Source organism: Rhinopithecus roxellana, chromosome 6 (genome assembly GCF_007565055.1).
Source record: "Rhinopithecus roxellana isolate Shanxi Qingling chromosome 6, ASM756505v1, whole genome shotgun sequence".
Classification (NCBI taxonomy): domain Eukaryota; kingdom Metazoa; phylum Chordata; class Mammalia; order Primates; family Cercopithecidae; genus Rhinopithecus; species Rhinopithecus roxellana.
Genome location: NC_044554.1, coordinates 53,792,470 through 53,810,870, shown reverse-complemented (window position 1 = coordinate 53,810,870; position 18,401 = coordinate 53,792,470). Strand labels below are relative to the sequence as shown.

At 43.9% G+C, this 18,401-nt stretch overlaps 1 non-coding gene across 1 annotated transcript; it reads right to left on the bottom strand.

Moving 5' to 3' along the window:
- Window positions 1–7,559: 7,559 nt before the first annotated feature.
- Window positions 7,560–7,663, bottom strand: LOC115898403. The gene has a single exon (XR_004058142.1). It is a non-coding gene; the product is annotated as a U6 spliceosomal RNA (small nuclear RNA).
- Window positions 7,664–18,401: the final 10,738 nt, after the last annotated feature.

The window sequence follows — 18,401 nt, the reverse complement described above, 5'->3', positions numbered from 1 at the left end:
TGGCATTTGAGGTGGGCCTCCAAGAATTGGTGGAATTTGGCCAAATCAGGAAGGTAGATCATCTGCTGGGAGGGGCATGTTTGGACAAGCGCAGGAAGGCAGAGTGTGGGAGTCCTTGATTGTGACTCACTCTAGGTTTTTTGGGTAATAGGGTATGTGTATATTTGATGATGCTACTGTGGTCAGGACTTGAAATGTAGATGGGGGAATCATACAAAAATAATTCAACCTTAGAAATTCAGGTAAGAGGCTGGGCGCAGTGGCTCACGCCTGTAATCCCAGCACTTTCGGAGGCAGAGGCGGGCGGATCATGAGGTCAGGAGATTGAGACCATCCTGGCCAACATGATGCAACCCCGTCTCTACTGAAAATACAAAAATTAGCTGGGCGTGGTGGCATGTGCCTGTAATCCCAGCTACTTGGGAGGCTGAGGCAGGAGAATCGCTTGAACCAGGGAGTCAGAGGTTGCAGTGAGCCGAGATCGCGCCACTGCGCTCCAACCTGGTGACAAAGTGAGACTCTGTCTCAACAAAAAAAAAGAAATTCAGGTAAGGGGTGGGAGAAGGATGAAGAGAGAGAAAGCAACTTGCCAGAGAAAGTGGATAATTCATTATTTTTAAGTGTATGTGTGATCTGCATAGAAAATATCAAAAAGGTTATTGCTGAAATGGGGTTGTAGGAAAAAATACCAAAAAGGACATACACCCCAAAATATAGAGTGATGGTATGAGTGCTTTTTATTTTTTCCTTTTAAGTGTATTTTCAGTGTGTTGTCATGAAGATGAAAAGAACTAAGAAATTCAAAAGGCATAGACCTCATACATTAGGGGATGAGGGGGACTGTAAGTGCCTTTATCATTTAAGAACAGTTTTGCAAAAGTGTGTTCTTGTCAGCAGTACTCCTCAAGATGATTTTTGACAAAACTAGAAAATCCTGTGGTTATGTAATTGAACTGTACTTAACCATGTTTTCACCATCTTGTAAATGTAAACATATAAAGGTGTCATTGTTAAACAAATTTTTTTAAAAATTATATTTCTACCAAGAGTATTTGGCATGGGACACTTTTTTAATGTAATTCCAATTAACATTAAATTTTTTTTTTTTTTTTTTTTTTTTTTTTTGAGACGGAGTCTCGCTCTGTCACCTGGGCTGGAGTGCAGTGGCCGGTTCTCAGCTCACTGCAAGCTCCGCCTCCCAGGTTTATGCCATTCTCTTGCCTCAGCCTCCAGAGTAGCTGGGACTACAGGCGCCCGCCACCTCGCCCGGCCTAACATTAAATTTTAAAAGGTGGCCAAGGCGGGTGGATCACCTGAGGTTGGGAGTTCGAGATCAGCCTGACCAACATGGAGAAACCCCGTCTTCTACTAAAAATACAAAATTAGCCAGGCATGGTGGCGCACGCTTGTAATCCCAGCTATTCAGGAGGCTGAGACACAAGAATCGCTTGAACCCAGGAGGCGGAGGTTGCAGTAAGCCAAGATTGCGCCACTGCCCTCCAATCTGGGTGATTGTAAGTATAAATACATGTGTGTGTACATAATGCATTAGAAAATATACAAAAGAACATACACCCCAAAATGTAGAGTGGTGGTATCAGTACTTTTTCTTATTTTTCCTTTTACTTAAATATATTTTCTATATATTTTTCCTTTTACTTAAATATATTTTCTATGAACATGGATAATGTGAGTATTGTTTTGTGTAACAAATAGGTGACTTTTTGGTTGAAAAGAGGGAGAAAGAAATGGGAAGGGGCCTCTCCCTGTCTCATCACTGGAAGAAGGGGAAAGGAAGGAATATATTTCTTCCACTCAGACCTTAGTAGATCCTGACACTGGATTTGGCTTGGAGGGAAAATACAATAAACTGCTTGATTGAAAATAAAGATGTGTTGGCCGGGCGCAGTGGCTCACGCCTGTAATCCCAGCACTTTGGGAGGCAGAGGCGAGCGGATCACTTGAGGTCAGGAGATCAAGACCAGCCTGGCCAACATGGTGAAACCCTATCTCTACTAAAAATACAAAAATTAGCTGGGCGTGGTGGCAGGCACCTGTAGTCCCAGCTACTCGGGGAGGCTGAGGCAAGAGAATCGCTTGAACCCAGGAAGCAGAGCTTGCAGTGAGCCGAGATCACGCCACTGCACTCCAACCTGGGCGACAGAGCAAGACTCCGTCTCAAAAAATAAAATAAAATAAAGATGTGTTTTGCTTTGGGAGACTGAGGTGGGAGGATCACTCGAGCCCAGGAGGTTAAGGTTGCAGTGATCTATCCTGGGCAACAGAGGTCTTTTAAAAAAAAAAAAAAAAAAAAAAAAAGTTTCTATTTGGTAGGGGAAAAAAGTACAAAGTACATGGGGATATAATGCGTGCAAAGCAAATCTTCCTACCCACGGTCCCATCTTCCTTCCCCAGAGCAACCACCTATCAATTTCTCCAGTCAAAAGCATACATAGCTGGGCACAGTGGTTACGCCTGTAATCCCAGCATTTTGGGAGGCCAAGGGAGGCAGATCACTTGAGGTCAGGAGTTTGAAACTAACCTGGCCAACATGGTGAAACCCCATCTCTACCAAAAATACAAAAAAATCAGCCGGGCATGGTGACACATGTCTGCAATCCCAGATACTCAGGAGGCTGAGGCAGGAGAATCGCTTGTGCCTGGGAGGCGGAGGTTGCGGTGAGCCAAGATCGTGCTACTGCACTCCAGTCTGGGCCACAGAGTGAGATTCCGTCTCAAAAATAAATAAATACATAAACTTAGCATCCACATACACTGTATCTAGCATTTTAAAGTTAATCTTGGAGGTTATTTCACAGTACATAGAGGTCTGTCTGGTTCTTTGAACAGCTTCATAGTATTCTATAGTTGTGATACCACTTATTGATGGGTGATTAGGTTACTATCAGAGGTAAACCACAATATCCTTTATATATTTGCCATCTGTATATAATGCAAATGGACAGTCAAAAGTTTGCTTTGCCATGGACAATAAATGATCTAACTAGATTTGAGTCTGTCTGAAATCTGTACCACTGCTTCCTATACATACAAAGCTTTGAGAAATACTTGAGAAAATCAGTCTTTTGTTTAAGATTTTTGATAATTGGAAACAGGCAGAAGAGATGCCTTTGAATTTAGTAAGGGTTGGGTTAATGGTGAGATCATACACTTTGCAAAGGGCAATGACAGTCTCTTCTCAGGCAGGCATACTCTGACATGTCATGAGTGTCCTTACTTCAGAAAACATCGGTCCTCCGTATGTGCCTAGGCATAGTTTGCTTTTTCTCCTTCTGTTTATTTGCCTCTTCTGTGTCTCTGTGTTTGTCCCTTCTTCATTTCTCCATCATCTTTTCTAGTAGGGTGGCGTGGTGTGAAGAACAGGTTGACAGCAGACAGACGGGTTCACAGGACCCCATTGTGAAGCTGTGTCACTCTAGACAAGACGCTTTCCCTTTCAAGCGCATTTCCTCATCTGCACAGGGATGGGACCCGAGATGGGTGTGTTGTTCAGATTAGAGACAAGGTATGGAAAGCACCTAGCACAGTGCCTAGCACATAATAAGAGCTTATAAATGGTGGCTACTATTATTCTGTCTCTTGTCTTTTTACTTCTTAAATGTATGCTTCCTCTTGGTCCCCTAATTTCCCGAAAGTATAGAAGTGAAGTTATAGTGTTGTTTAAAAATCTGGTGTATTTATTGCTTAAAGTACAGGCATAGATAGACAGCAGTTAAAATTGTTTCATCACAGGTATCAGAAACCCCTGGCTGAAAAAGTCAAGGGAATCTTCTGGTTCATCTGAGTGGTCTTACAGATACATGGTTTAGTTGAAAAGCGTCATGGAGTGACTCTGTGTCACCAAGATCTAGCTCTGTCTGCTCTGCCATTCCAAGGACCTGGCTCCGCAGGGAGTCCATGATAGCCTCAGTCTGTCTGTCTGTAGTCAAATGCCTGCTGTAGTTTCAAACTATATGTGAGTATGTGCTGTGGATAATTTTCTACTTTGTACTCAAATGCAAAGTAATGCATCAATCATATGCCTTGATTCATAGCACATTGTCATCATCAGTCAGCTCGAGAACTCATTCCCTCACTTCATTATCCACTAAGTTTCTCCTCTTCCTTAGTCCCCACTCTGCTCTGTCCCATAGTCTCCACTCTTACTTTTTTGATATGCGCCCCTTGTTTTGCAGGCATTCTTCAAAGTAAGTAGTATTGTGTTTATGTATACAATTTTAATTCATACCAATGGTACTGTGATAGCCATGTTTCCTGTTTTCTACTTAGATGCATGCATGTTGCTATGCCTCCATTCGGGGTGTTGCTTCTTACTGCTGCACAGATTCCCTAGTGTGCACGCACCACGTTATACACACCTGTTCCCCTCACAGTGGATAACTAGGTTATGTTCAATTCCTTATTACCAAAAACAAGGTGATAGTCTTCCCTTCTGTCAGTTGGGTGCTGATCTTTGCTCATTGTGCAATTGCATTTTGGTGTCTTGTGGATATTAATCTCTTACCAGTTTTAGATGTGTCCGTTACTTTTGTCTGTTACCTGTCTTTTAACTTTGTCTGTGACATCCTTTATTGAACAGAAATCTTTACTTTTTAATTAATCTACTTTTTGTCTTATGTTTGTGTTTGGGACAGTTGACTCATGAAATATTTCCCTAGTCCTACACCACAAAGATATCCTCCAGAATTTTCTCCTATGAGCGTTATAGTTTTGCCTTCACATTTTCATTTACAATCCATCTGGCATCCACCTTTGTATATTGTGTCATGTAGGGATCTAACTTTATTCTTCTATGTTTAGTGAAGCAGTTTTCCCAATGCCACCTAACAGATCAGTACTTCTCCCATTAATTTGTGGTACCGTTTTTATCATACACCCAGTTCTCGTATATGGAAAGATGTATTTTTGAGCTTTGTTCTGTTCCATTGCTTTTTTTATTTCCACACCAGTATCTTACTGTTTTCTATTACCATAGACTTAACAATATGACTTAATATCTAGTAAAGAGAGTCCCATCTCTGTTATTCTATGTTGGCCCAGCTAATTATGGATTTTTATTCTTCCATATAAATTTTAGAATAAACTTTTCCACTTCCATTTAAAATCCAGTTGAAATATTGATTAGGATTGAATTTGCATCAATTCACCTTCTTTGAGGCCTGTAGAGTGGTTTAAGGAGAATAATAGAATCTTTAAGTTACAGATTCTTTTGTGTGTCTTCCAATAAAGCTTTTAAAACTTCTCTACGAAGGTCTTGTTTATATATTAATTTCTAGGTATGTTATAGCTGTTGCTTCCGTGAATTGTATCTTATTCTTTGTTTTCTGATTTGTGGTCGGTACTAAGGAATGCTGTTCATCCTTTAAAGTTGATTTTATATCCAGCAATTTTGCTAAACTGTTATTCTAATAACTCATCTGGTTATTTTATTAGCTTTTCAACGGAAGTGATCATGTAATGTACAAATAACGACAGTTTTATCTCCTCTTTCTTTTTTTTTTTGAGACGGAGTCTCGCTCTATCACCCGGGCTGGAGTGCAGTGACCAGATCTCAGCTCACTGCAAGCTCCGCCTCCCGGGTTTATGCCATTCTCCTGCCTCAGCCTCCCGAGTAGCTGGGACTACAGGCGCCCGCCACCGGCTAGTTTTTTGTATTTTTTAGTAGATATGGGGTTTCACAGTGTTAGCCAGGATGGTCTCGATCTCCTGACCTCGTGATCCGCCCGTCTCGGCCTCCCAAAGTGCTGGGATTACAGGCTTGAGCCGCCGCGCCCGGCCTCCTCTTTCAATTTCACATTTTACATCTTGTCTTAGAGCATTAGACTGATCCTTTAATACTATGCTAAACAGTAATGGGGAAAGTGGCAACTGTGTTCCGTATTTTAATGGGAACATTAAAATCTTGTTCCTTATTGATCTAAGTCATCTCCATTAAGTATGGTGTTATTCTAGATTTTTGGTATATAGTTTTTATGAACTTAAAGTTCTATTCCTAATTTTCTGGGAAGGTTGATTATATGCATGAGTTGAATTCGATCAAGTGCTTTTCCCATAATACCTATATATGATCAACACTGACAGAATTTTTTTTTTTCTTTTGAGATAGAGAGTTATGCTCTTGTTGCCCAGGCTGCAGTGCAGTGGCGCGATCTTGGCTCATTGCAACCTCCGCCTCCCGGGTTCAACCGATTCTCCTGCCTCAGCCTCACGAGTAGCTGGGATTACAGGCGCGTGCCACCATGCCCAGCTAATTTTGTATTTTTAGTAGAGATGGGGTTTCACCAGGTTAGTCAGGCTGGCCTTGAACTCCTGACCTCAGGTGATCCACCTGCCTCAGCCTCCCAAAGTTCTGGGATTACAGGCATGAGTTACCGCACCTGGCCCAGAAATTATTTTAGAAGTGTATTTATGGCTGGGCGCAGTGGCTCATGCCTCTAATCCCAGCACTTTGGGAGGCTGAGGCGGGTGGATCACAAGGTCAGGAGTTCGAGACTAGCCTGGCCAATATGGTGAAAGCCCGTCTCTACTAAAAATACAAAAATTGGCTGGGCGTGGTGGTGGGCGCCTGTAGTCCCAGTTACTGGGGAGTCTGAGGCAGGAGAATCACTTGAACCCAGGAGGCGGAGGTTGCAGTGAGCCGAGATCACGCCACTGCACTCCAGCCTGGACAACAGAGTGAGACTCTGTCTCAAAAAAATAAATAAAATAAAATAAAATAAAAAGTGTGTTTGTAGAATTATTTATTTATTTATTTAGACAGAGTCTCACTCTGTCACCGAGGCTGGAGTGCTATGGTATGATCTCAACTCACTGCAACCTCTGTCTCCCGGGTTCAAGCTAGTGTCCTGCCTCAGCCTCCCAAGTAGCTGGAATTATAGGCATGTGCCATCGCACCCAGCTAATTTTTGTATTTTTAGTAGAGACAGGGTTTCACTATGTTGGCCAGGATGGTCTCAAACTCCTGACTTCAGGGGATCTGCCCATCTTGATCTCTGAAAGTGCTGGGATTACAGACTTGAGCCACTATGTCCGGCCAGTTTTTAGTTGTTTGTAATCTCCTGTGTGTTTGTTTCTGTTTTCATGCTGTGCTTTGTTTAGATGCATCATCTTACTCTTTTTTTTTTTTTTTTTTTTTTGAGACAGAGTGTCGCTCTGTGGCCCAGGCTGGAGTGCAGTGGCCGGATCTCAGCTCACTGCAACCTCCACTTCCCGGGTTCACGCCATTCTCCTGCCTCAGCCTCCCGAGTAGCTGGGACTACAGGCGCCCACCACCTCGCCCGGCTAGTTTTTTGTATTTTTTAGTAGAGACGGGGTTTCACCGTGTTAGCCAGGATGGTCGCGATTGACCTCGTGATCCACCCGTTTTGGCCTCCCAAAATGCTGAGATTACAGGCTTGAGCCACCGCGCCCGGCTGCATCATCTTACTCTTAATCAGTCTTGCCATTCTTCCTTCTCAATAACTTTTCAAAGAACCATAAATGTTTTTGGATGCATGTATATTCATTATGGTTATATCTTTTTGGTATAATATCTTTTTAAAAATATGGAACGCTTCACGAATTTGTGTATCATCTTTGTGCAGGGGTGGTGCTAATCTTTGTATCATTCCAGTTTTAGTATATGTGCTGCTGAAGCAAGCACTGATACAATGTTCTTTTACCAATATGATGTCCTTCATTTTTCTTTGTGACTTTTTCCCTGTCTGGTATTAAATTTAATATCTACATATCCATACCCCAAATAATATCTCGTTGTATGAATATGTCACAGTTTACCCATTCATCAGTTGACAGACACTTGGACTGTTTCCACTTTTTAGCTATTATGAATAATGCTCCTATTAACACTTGTGCTCAAGTTTTTATGTGGATATATGTTTTCAGTCCTCTTAGGTATAGACCTGGGAGCGGAATTGCTGGGTTTCATGGTAACTATGTTTCATTTGAGGAATTACCAAACTCTTTTCCACAGTAACCAAACCATTTTACGTTCCCACCAGCAATGTATAAGAGTTCCAGTTCTGGGCCGGGCGCGGTGGCTCAAGCCTGTAATCCCAGCACTTTGGGAGGCCGAGACGGGCGGATCACGAGGTCAGGAGATCGAGACCATCCTGGCTAACATGGTGAAACCCCGTCTCTACTAAAAAATACAAAAAACTAGCCGGGCGAGGTGGCGGGCGCCTGTAGTCCCAGCTACTTGGGAGGCTGAGGCAGGAGAATGGCGTAAACCCGGGAGGCGGAGCTTGCAGTGAGCTGAGATCCGGCCACTGCACTCCAGCCCGGGCGACAGAGCGAGACTCCGTCTCAAAAAAAAAAAAAAAAAAAAAAAAAAAAAAAAAAAAAAAAAAAGAGTTCCAGTTCTGGCCGGGCACAGTGGCTCAGGCCAGGCACAGTGGCTCACACCTGTAATCCCAGCACTTTGTGGGGCAGAGGCAGGCAGATCATCTGAGGTCAGGAGTTCAAGACCAGCTTGGCCAACATGGTGAAACCCTGTCTCTACTAAAAACACAAAAATTAGCCGGGCGTGGTGGCAGGTGCCTGTAATCCCAGCTACTGGGGAGGCTGAGGCAGGAGAATTGCTTGAACCTGGGAAGCAGAGGTTGCAGTGAGCTGAGATCGCGCCATTGCACTCCAGCCTGGGGGACGAGAGCGAGACTTCATCTAAAAAAAAAAAAAAAAAAAGTTCCAGTTCCTCTACATTCCCATCAGCATTTGTCATTTTTCATTTTTTAAATTATGGCTATCATCTCCCAGTGGGTATAAGTGGTATCTTGTTATTCTTTTGATTTGAATTTTCATAATGACTAATGGTGTTGAACATCTTTTCATGTGCTTAGTAAGTTCTTAGTATATTAAGTATAATATATGAAGTATAAAAGTACTTATTCCAGTAGAGTTTTCAAAGAGGCTTCTGTGCTGGTTTTAAACTTGTTAAAACCTTGTATGTCTGAAAGTATCATCTTTGCTTCTTCACATTTAAATAATAGTTTAGTGGGATGTAATTTTCTAGGTTCTTTTCCTTCATCACTTAGAAATATAATTTTATGGCCATACACGGTGGCTCATGCCTATAATCCCAGCACTTTGGGAGGCCGAGGCAAGCAGATCAGCCTGGCCAACATGGTGAAAACCCATCTCTACTACAATTACAAAACTTAGCTGGGCATGGTGCCAGGGGCCTGTAATCCCAGTTGCTCGGGAGGCTGAGTCTAGAGAATCGCTTGAACCTAGGAAGCAAAGGCTGCAATGAGCAGAGATCGCGCCACTACGCTCCAGCCTGGATGGCCAGAGTGAAACTCTGTCTCAAAAAAAAAAAAAATTTATATATCTATCTCTATATATAATTATAAAAAATATAAAAAATATTTAAAAATATATATGTGTGTATATATATATATAGTTTCATTGCTTTTTTGTCTCTAATTTTTCTGTTAGGAAGACTAATGCCAGTCCAATTTTTATTCTTTTGTGAACTATATTCCTTCTTTCTATAAGCTTTTAGAATTTTTTTTTTTTTTTTTTTTTTTTTTTTTTTTTTTTTTTTTGAGACGGAGTCTCGCTCTGTCGCCCAGGCTGGAGTGCAGTGGCCGGATCTCAGCTCACTGCAAGCTCCGCCTCCCGGGTCCACGCCATTCTCCTGCCTCAGCCTCCCAAGTAGCTGGGACTACAGGCGCCGCCATCTCGCCCGGCTAATTTTTTGTATTTTTTAAGTGGAGACGGGGTTTCACTGTGTTAGCCAGGATGGTCTCGACCTCCTGACCTTGTGATCCGCCCGCCTCGGCCTCCCAAAGTGCTGGGATTACAGGCTTGAGCCACCGCGCCCGGCCTAGAATTTTGTTTTCTTTTTTTTTTTTTTTTTTTGGTCTTCGATGTTCCTAAATTTCTTTTTTTTTTTTGAGATGGAGTCTTACTCTGTCACCCAGGCTGGAGTGCAATGGTGTGGTCTCAGCTCACTGCAACCTCTGCCTCCTGGGTTCAAGCAGTTCTCCCACCTCAGCCTCCCGAGTAGCTAGGACTACAGGCCAGTGTTCCTAAATTTCATTACAGTATGTCAAAGTTTAGATTTTTCCTTCTCTATTCTGTTTGATGTTCCACAAGACCTTTGCATTGCGATCTTTTTATCATTAATCTTTATTATTATTATTTGAGATAGGGTCTTGCTCTGCCATCCAAGCTGGAGTGCACGGCTCACTGCAGCCTCCACCTCCCAGGCTCAACTGATCCTCCCACCTCAGCCTCCCAAGTAGTTGGAACTATATGGTGCACACCACCACACCCAGCTAATTTTTAATTATTTTTTAGAGACAGGGGTCTCACTACATTGCCCAGTCTGGTCTCAAAATTAATCTTTAAAACTTCACACTTAAGCTTTTTTTTCTTCTTCTTCTTTTTTTTTTTTTTGACTCCCAACATGAAATACACACACTTACAATTTTTTAACACATTCTCTTTCTTACATCCATTTTCTCTTTTTCTGAAACTCGTATTAGGCAGATATTGACACTAATATTTTCCATATCTCTTAAACGTTCTTTGGTATTTTCCATATCCTTATTACTTTTCGGTACCTTCTAGAAAAATTTCTTCAGCTGATTTAGATCATTATTCATATTTCAGCTATTCTTGTTGTTTTGGCTTTTCTTTTTTTTTTTTTTTGAGACAGAGTCTTGCTCTGTTGTCCAGGCTGGAGTGCAGTGGCACGATCTTGGCTCACTGCAACCTCCACCTCCTGTGTTCAAGTGATTCTCCTGCCTCAGCCTCCCAAGTAACCGGGATCACAAGTGCCCGCCACCATGCCTAGCTAATTTTTGCGTTTTTAGTAGAGATGGGGTCTCACCATGTTGGCCAGCCTAGTCTCAAACTCCTGACCTCGTGTGAGCCACCCACCTCGGCCTCCCAAAGTGCTGGGATTACAGGCGTGAGCCACCGCGCGCAGCCCAACTATTATTGTTTTTATCCACTCTACTGAGTTTGTTACCAACTTCATATCAGTGTTTCCACTGGATTCTGTGCCACTGCTTGTTCCTCGTTACCATCCTTTTATCTCTCTGAGGATCTTTGTTGTGCTTATTTTAGAGTCCTGATTTGTGTAGGACAGTTTGTCTCCTTTGATGTGATTGTACTCTTAAAATATCTGGTGATTTTAACCTCCGAGCTTGTTTCTCCCTGAGCTTATCAGCTTCCTTAGCTGGTGACATAAAGTCAGGGGCATGGGCAAGGTCCAGCCCCCAGCTTGTGCTTTAGCAAGTGGGCCGGGAGCACCAGCAGCCTTTCCTAGCGCAAACTTCTAGGCACCTGAGTCAGACCTGAACTTAGACTGTGGGTCTGACTGTGCAGTTTACTGTTTTCTACTAACTTGCTCATGGTGGCTTATTTCTCTGTGTGTTTAGTGATTTTTGTGTGATATATCCCTGCACTTAAGAACTTTATGGACATTCCTTGAGGCCTGGATATTTTGTTTGTGTTTTTAAGACAGTGTTTCACTGTATGCCCAGGCCAGAATGCAGTGACATGATCATTCCTCACTGCAGCCCTGACCTCCTTGGCTCAAGTGATCCTCCCACCTCAGCCTCCCAAATAGTTGGGACTGCAGGTGCGTGCCACCACACCCAACGAATTTTTTTTTAATTTGAGGCCTGGATTTAAAGAAGAAGGATTTCTTCTTTAGAAAGGACTTACTTTAGAGTCCTCTCCTTTAGAGAGGACTTGCTTTGCTTCTTCCAGGTTCCTAGGGACATTACTGACCCAAGGCTGACCCTTTCAAATTAATTTTCAGCTTAGGATCTCTGGGCTGCGAAGTTAGGATGGATTTCAGCCACAAATTCATGCAAGTGGTAAGAGCTGGTGGTTAAGGACTCCTGTGGGCGGTTCTCCGGCTGGTGGTTAAGGACTCTTGTTGGGGGCTTTTCCACCCTGCCCCCCCCACAACACTGCAGTGAAGACAGAAAAGCTTCTTCTCAACAAGGTCAGGGATGCTTTTTTCATTCTCAGCAATTTCCTGTCTTTGGGGCCCCAGCATTAGGCAAGAGTGCAAGAATCTCTTTTTTTTTTTTTTTTTTTTTTTGAGATGGAATGTTGCTCTGTTGCCCAGGCTGGAGTTCAGAGGTACAATCTCAGCTCACTGAAACCTCTTGCCTCCTGGGCTCAAGCAATTCTCCTGCCTCAGTCCCCTGAGTAGCTGGGATTACAGGTGGGCACCACCATGCCTGGCTAATTTTTGTATTTTTAGTAGAGATGGGGTTTCGCTATGTTGGCCAGGCTGATCTCAAACTCCTGACCTCCAGCAATCTGCCATCCTTGGCTTCCCAAAGTGCTAGGATTACAGACATGAGCTGGGATTATAGGCATGAGCCTTGATCTGCTGTCCCACCATGCCTGTCTGGGGCCTTCTTTCCTTTTAGTTGCCTGAGGCAAATTAAAAATCCAGACTCTAAAGCCAGTTGCGCAGATGCCTACCTGTAGTCCCAGCTACCTTGGAGACTGAGGCAAGAGGATTGCTTGAGCCCAGGAGTTCAAGTCCAGCCTGGGAAACACAGCAGATGCTTCATCTCTAAAAAATAAAAAATGATAAAAAAAATTCCAGCCTCTAGGCCACCAGGGATTACCACAGGCCCTCAAGGCAAACACTGCTGTTCCTGTTCTCCTTCCAGGTCCTCCTCCTTCTGACCTCCAGTTATTCTGGTCTCCTTTACTTCCCTGTTAGCTCAGTCATGCTTTAAAGTATTTTTTATGTATTTATTAATTTCACCCAACACTCAAAGTAGTCTCTATTGACAGAGATTTCTCTGCACATCTAATTATCCATAATTTCAAAAACAAAAATTCTGACCAGGCGCGATGGCTCATGTCTATAATCCCAGCAGTTTGGGAGGCCGAGGCGGGCAGATCACCTGAGGTCAGGAGTTTGAGACCAACCTAGCCAACATGGTGAAACCCCGTCTCTACTAAAAATACAAACATTAGCCGGGCGCAGTGGCTCAAGCCTGTAATCCCAGCAGTTTGGGAGGCCGAGGCGGGCGGATCACGAGGTCAGGAGATTGAGACCATCCTGGCGAACACGGTGAAACCCCGTCTCTACTAAAAAATACAAAAAACTAGCCAGGCGAGGTGGCAGGTGCCTGTAGTCCCAGCTACTTGGGAGGCTGAGGCAGGAGAATGGCATAAACCCAGGAGGCGGAGCTTGCAGTGAGCTGAGATCTGACCACTGCACTCCAGCCTGGGCGGCAGAGAGAGACTCTGTCTCAAAAAAAAAAAAAAAAAATACAAACATTAGCCGGGAGTGGTGGCGGGTGCCTGTAATCCCAGCTACTCAGGAGGCTGAGGCAGGAGAATCGCTTGAACTGGGAGGCGGAGGTTGCAGTGAGGCGAGATGACAATACTGCACTCCAGCCTGGGCGACAGAGACTCTGTCTCAAAAACAAAACAAAATTTCACCCAACACTTTAAGGTAGCCTATATTGACAGAGATTTATCTGCACATCTAATTATCCATAATGTCAAAAACAAAAATTCTGGCAAAGTGCTGGGATTTTAGTCACAGTGGCTCATGCCTATAATCCCAACACTTAGGGAGGCCGAAGTGGGCGGATCACTTGAGGTCGGATGTTAGAGACCATCCTGGCCAACATGGTGAAACCCTATCTCTACTAAAAATACAGAAATTAGCCAGGTGTGTTAGTGTGCACCTTTAATCCGAGCTACTCAGGAGGCTGAGGCAGGAGAATCACTTGAAGCCGGGAGGCGGAGGTTGCAGTGAGCCAAGATCATGCCACTGCACTCCAGCTTGGGCGACAGGGTGAGACTCCATCTCAAAAAAAAAAAAAAAAGAAAAAGAAAAGAAAAACATCCCCTATATATTTTGTATAAAAGGTCATATTAACATAAGGATGTAATATATAAATATGTAATAATTCTGTATTAGCTGTGCCTTCACACAGCCCGCTTCCTAAGTCAGGCTGTCATGAGGCACCTGTGGCACATCAGGTATGCTGGCATGAGGAAGGGGTTACTTTTTATAATGATAATTTCTTTTACTAAAATGGGACCCTTTCTGTGTCAGTTTCACCAGAGACCCCAAAGGCTGAGAACAAAACAGTAGGTGCCAAGTACTTCCACATTCTAAAGGCAGGAGGAGCTAGATCACTTTCGCAGCTCATGCTGAGATTGTAAAACCATTAGCTCCACATTGGGAAGGATTAGCTTGGCATCCACATCCCAGCCTTGGCGGAATGTGAGAGGATTGCTTTGGAGCAGTTGTCTGTGTGCTGGACATGGCCCTTCTCCCTAGGCAGGAGGGGGTGGGTGCCTCATCTTCAGCTCGTGCTAAATAATGGAGCACTTCAAGAGGACCTTTTGGAAAGTGTGACATGTCTTCTGGGGTTTGAGGGACACATGGACTGGGATTTGACTCCCAGTCAAATGGTGGCTAGCCCCTGGAGATGGCCGCCTTTGGCATGGTTTGCACTCTCAGAGTTCCTGCAGGCCTGCCGTAGTTTTCTAGAAAGGGAGGCAGCCTTGTTCCAGCCAAAGGGAACACCGGAGGGATGGGATAACCTCAACGGAGGGGAGGACTTCTGGAGCCTAAGGGGCTGGACAGGTATCCTAGTGTCCAGCTAGAGAAGGTGTAGCCTCCGGGGGACAGCAGGTGGCCTGGGGGTGGAGACTCTCCAGCACCCATGAGAAGACACCTAGGAGAAAAGAAGCACCATTTGGAATCTGTCACTCCCAGACTCAACTCATGGAGTGAAACCTGACCTTCTTCCCCTGCTTCCCCAGGACAGCAGCAGGCCAGGGACAGCAGCCAGCAAGGCTGGAGGAGGCAGTATGAGAAAGAGGAATGACACTGACGGTGACCCCACAGACTCCAGGCTGGAGAAGGAGAGAGGCTTTCAAGTCATTGACATTTGAAGTTTTGAGATGACACTGGATAAGACTAATACCTAGAAAAAGAGACTTTTCTTTTTTTCTTTTTTTTTCTTTTTTTGTTTTTGAGACAGAATCTTGTGTCACCCAGGCTGGAGTGCAGTGGCACAATCTCGGCTCACTGCAACCTCTCCCTCCCAGGTTCAAGTGATACTCCTGCCTCAGCCTCTGGAGTAGCTGGGACTATAGACACGTGCCACTACGCCTGGCTAATTTGTCTATTTTTAGTAGAGATGGGGTTTCATCATGTTAGCCAGGCTGGTCTTGAACTCCTGACCTCAGGTGATCCACCCACCTCAGCCTCCCAAAGTGCTGGGATTATAGGCATGAGCCACCGCGCTCAGCCAAGACTTTTTTTTTTTTTTTTTTTTTTTGAGACGGAGTCTCGCTCTGTCACCCAGGCTGGAGTGCTGTGGCCAGATCTCAGCTCACTGCAAGCTCCTCCTCCCGGGTTCATGCCATTCTCCTGCCTCAGCCTCCCGGGTAGCTGGGACTACAGGCGCCCGCCACCTTGCCCGGCTAGTTTTTTGTATTTTTTAGTAGAGACGGGGTTTCACCGTGTTAGCCAGGATGGTCTCGATCTCCTGACCTCGTGATCCGCCCGTCTCGGCCTCCCAAAGTGCTGGGATTACAGGCTTGAGCCACCGCGCCCGGCCAAGACTATTTTTTAAGAAAACAAAAACAAAACAAAACAAGAAACTCTTTAACCTGTTTGTTACCCAAAAGAGGCTGGAAAAACTATAAATGTCATCCAGGCCTAGGAAAGAACATATCATTACAACTGATTTGTAGGAGCACTCCTGAGAAAGCAAAGTTGTTTTTTGTTCATACCTTAGCTCCTTCAGCAAAAGGCTGCATGGGAGTGTAGAAGGACAGGTCAGGGAAACAGGTGGGCCATGTCCCCTGGCCCTCTTGACCCACTTACAGGCCAGGGCAGTGTAAGCCAGCAATGGGAAGATGTTTCATTGGAACTTTGGAGTTTTCATGTTATACCATCTGGACTTTTTTTTTTTTTTTTTTTTTTTTTTTTGAGACGGAGTCTCACTCTGTCGCCAGGCTGGAGTGCTGTGGCATCCCACCACACCCAGCAAATTTTTGTATTTTTAGTATAGACGGGATTTCACCATGTTGGCCAGGATGGTCTCGATCTTGATCTCCTGACCTCATGATCTGCCCGCCTTGGCCTCCCTAGGTGCTGGGATTACAGGTGTGAGCCACCGCGCTCAGCTGGATTTTTTTTAAAAACCAAAGAGGAAGATTATCCTGCCATTTCCTGGAAAGGCTGTGTAAACCACCCCCAGTTTCACACAGGACAGAAAGAAGTCACACAGGACAGAAACCAGTCACTTGCTGACAAGTGGCAGTGATGAGAAGGAATCACTCACTCTCTCCTTGCCTCCAGCAGGTCCAACTTGCCTGTTATGGGTTTCATAATATTCTGAGTATTATCATGTACTGCAGTTTCCATGCCGCAGGATGTCATCAGTGGGTTAACTTGATTAAAAGCAAGACCTTCAAATAACAGAAACTACTATGTAATGGAAAGAAGCCATGAAAATCTCATATACAAGAATTGTTGGCTGGGTGCAGTGGTTCATACCTGTAATCCCAGCACTTTAGGAGGCCAAGGTGGGCAGATCACTTGAGGTCAGGAGTTCAAGATCAGCCTGGCCTACATGGGGAAACCTCGTCTCTACCAAAAAATACAAAAATCAGCTGGGTGTCAAATGTCAAAATTAATCACCTAGTTTTCTTTTACAGAAGAGTCAAGCATTTCTCATATACTGACCTCTCCTTTGATGACAAGAGGCTGTCAGGAGTGTGCTGCCCTGAGGTTCACAGCATATTTTTGGCAATCAGGCTTCGTTCCCAAATTTTTATATGCTACTTTCCGTATTACAGGGACTAGAATTATGGAAACTGCATTTCTTAATTCCTCTTGCCTGCAAGCTTCTGGACTGAATTTTTTTTTTTTTTTTTTTTTTTTTTCTTTGAGACAGAGTCTCACTCTTATCGCCCAGGCTGGAGTTCAGTGGCGCGATCTCGGCTCACTGCAACCTCTGCCTCCCAGATTCAAGTCATTCTCCTGTCTCAGCCTCCTGAGTAGCTGGGATTATAGGCGCCCGCCACCACACCTGGTTAATTTTGGTATTTTTGGTAGAGATGGGGTTTCACCATGTTCGCCAGGTTGGTCTCGAATAGATGTGATTTTTTTGTACTCATGCAAGTTCTCGTAGGTGCAAGGAAAAAGTGGTATTATTATTTTGGAGGCCATGGTAGACCTAAAATCCCACAGTAGCCTCCAAGTGATCCATTAGCCCCATCTCAGTGCTTTGGGGCCTCTGCCATCAACAGAGGTTTCCTGCATTTTCCTGACCTGGGTGATAGAAACAACCAAGCTCCCGTACTCTGAAGCACTGTGTGGTGGCAGGCTTCCCCTAGCTCCTAATTCCCGCTGCTGTTCTTATGATGTCATAAGCATTTAAATACCTTGCACTCAATTCCTGTCTGCTTGAAAGGCCTACAGTGGTTCCCTTTTTCTTGCTAAACCCTGACTAATATGGATGCCTAGCTGATACTTGGGAAAAAATGGAGATCCTTGATGGGTCTCTTTAAGTTAAAAATTTTTTTAAGGTTTAATTAGACATTAACTGCCAATTGTAAAAGAAACTTATACTATGAAGAGAGAAATTTGAAAAATGAATGTTTAGAAATGTTTATCACTGTGCAATTTTGTTGCCTGAAATAATGTGCTAAAGATTTTTCAGAATATGGCTGGCTGCGGTGGCTCACGCCTGTAGTCCCAGCACTTTGGGAGGCTGAGGCAGGCAGATCTCCTCAGGTCAGAAGTTCGAAACCAGCCTGGCCAATATGGCGAAACCCTGTCTCTACTAAACATACAAAAATTAGCCGGGCACAGGCAGGAGAATCACTTGAACCTGGAAGGCAGAAGTTGCAGTGAGCCGAGATTGCGCCATTGCACTCCAGCCTGGGCCTCAGAGTGAGACTATGTCTCAAAAAAATAAATAAACAAATAAGATTTTTCAGAACAATGAAACATGCTGAATTACGTTGTTGTCAATAAAATGCACAATCATAATCTTTCTTTACTGAGAGAAATTAGGACTTTTTTTAGTGTTGATAAAAATATTTTCAAAATAAGTGTTTTTAAAACATTTCTATTTTTTCATATTTTATAATGCTTCAGTAGTAAATGTATATAATTTTAAAATAAATACAAAGGCTTACAGGGGAGGGACAAGACTTTTACTGATACGAGTACATAATTTAAAAGTTTAGAAATTTTTTTTTTTTTTTGAGACAGTCTTGCTCTGTCACTCAGGCTGGAGTGCAATGGCACGATCTTGGCTCACTACAACCTCTGCCTCCTGGGTTCAAGTGATTCTCCTGCCTCAGCCTCCTGAGTAGCTGGGATTACAGGCGTCTGCCACCACACC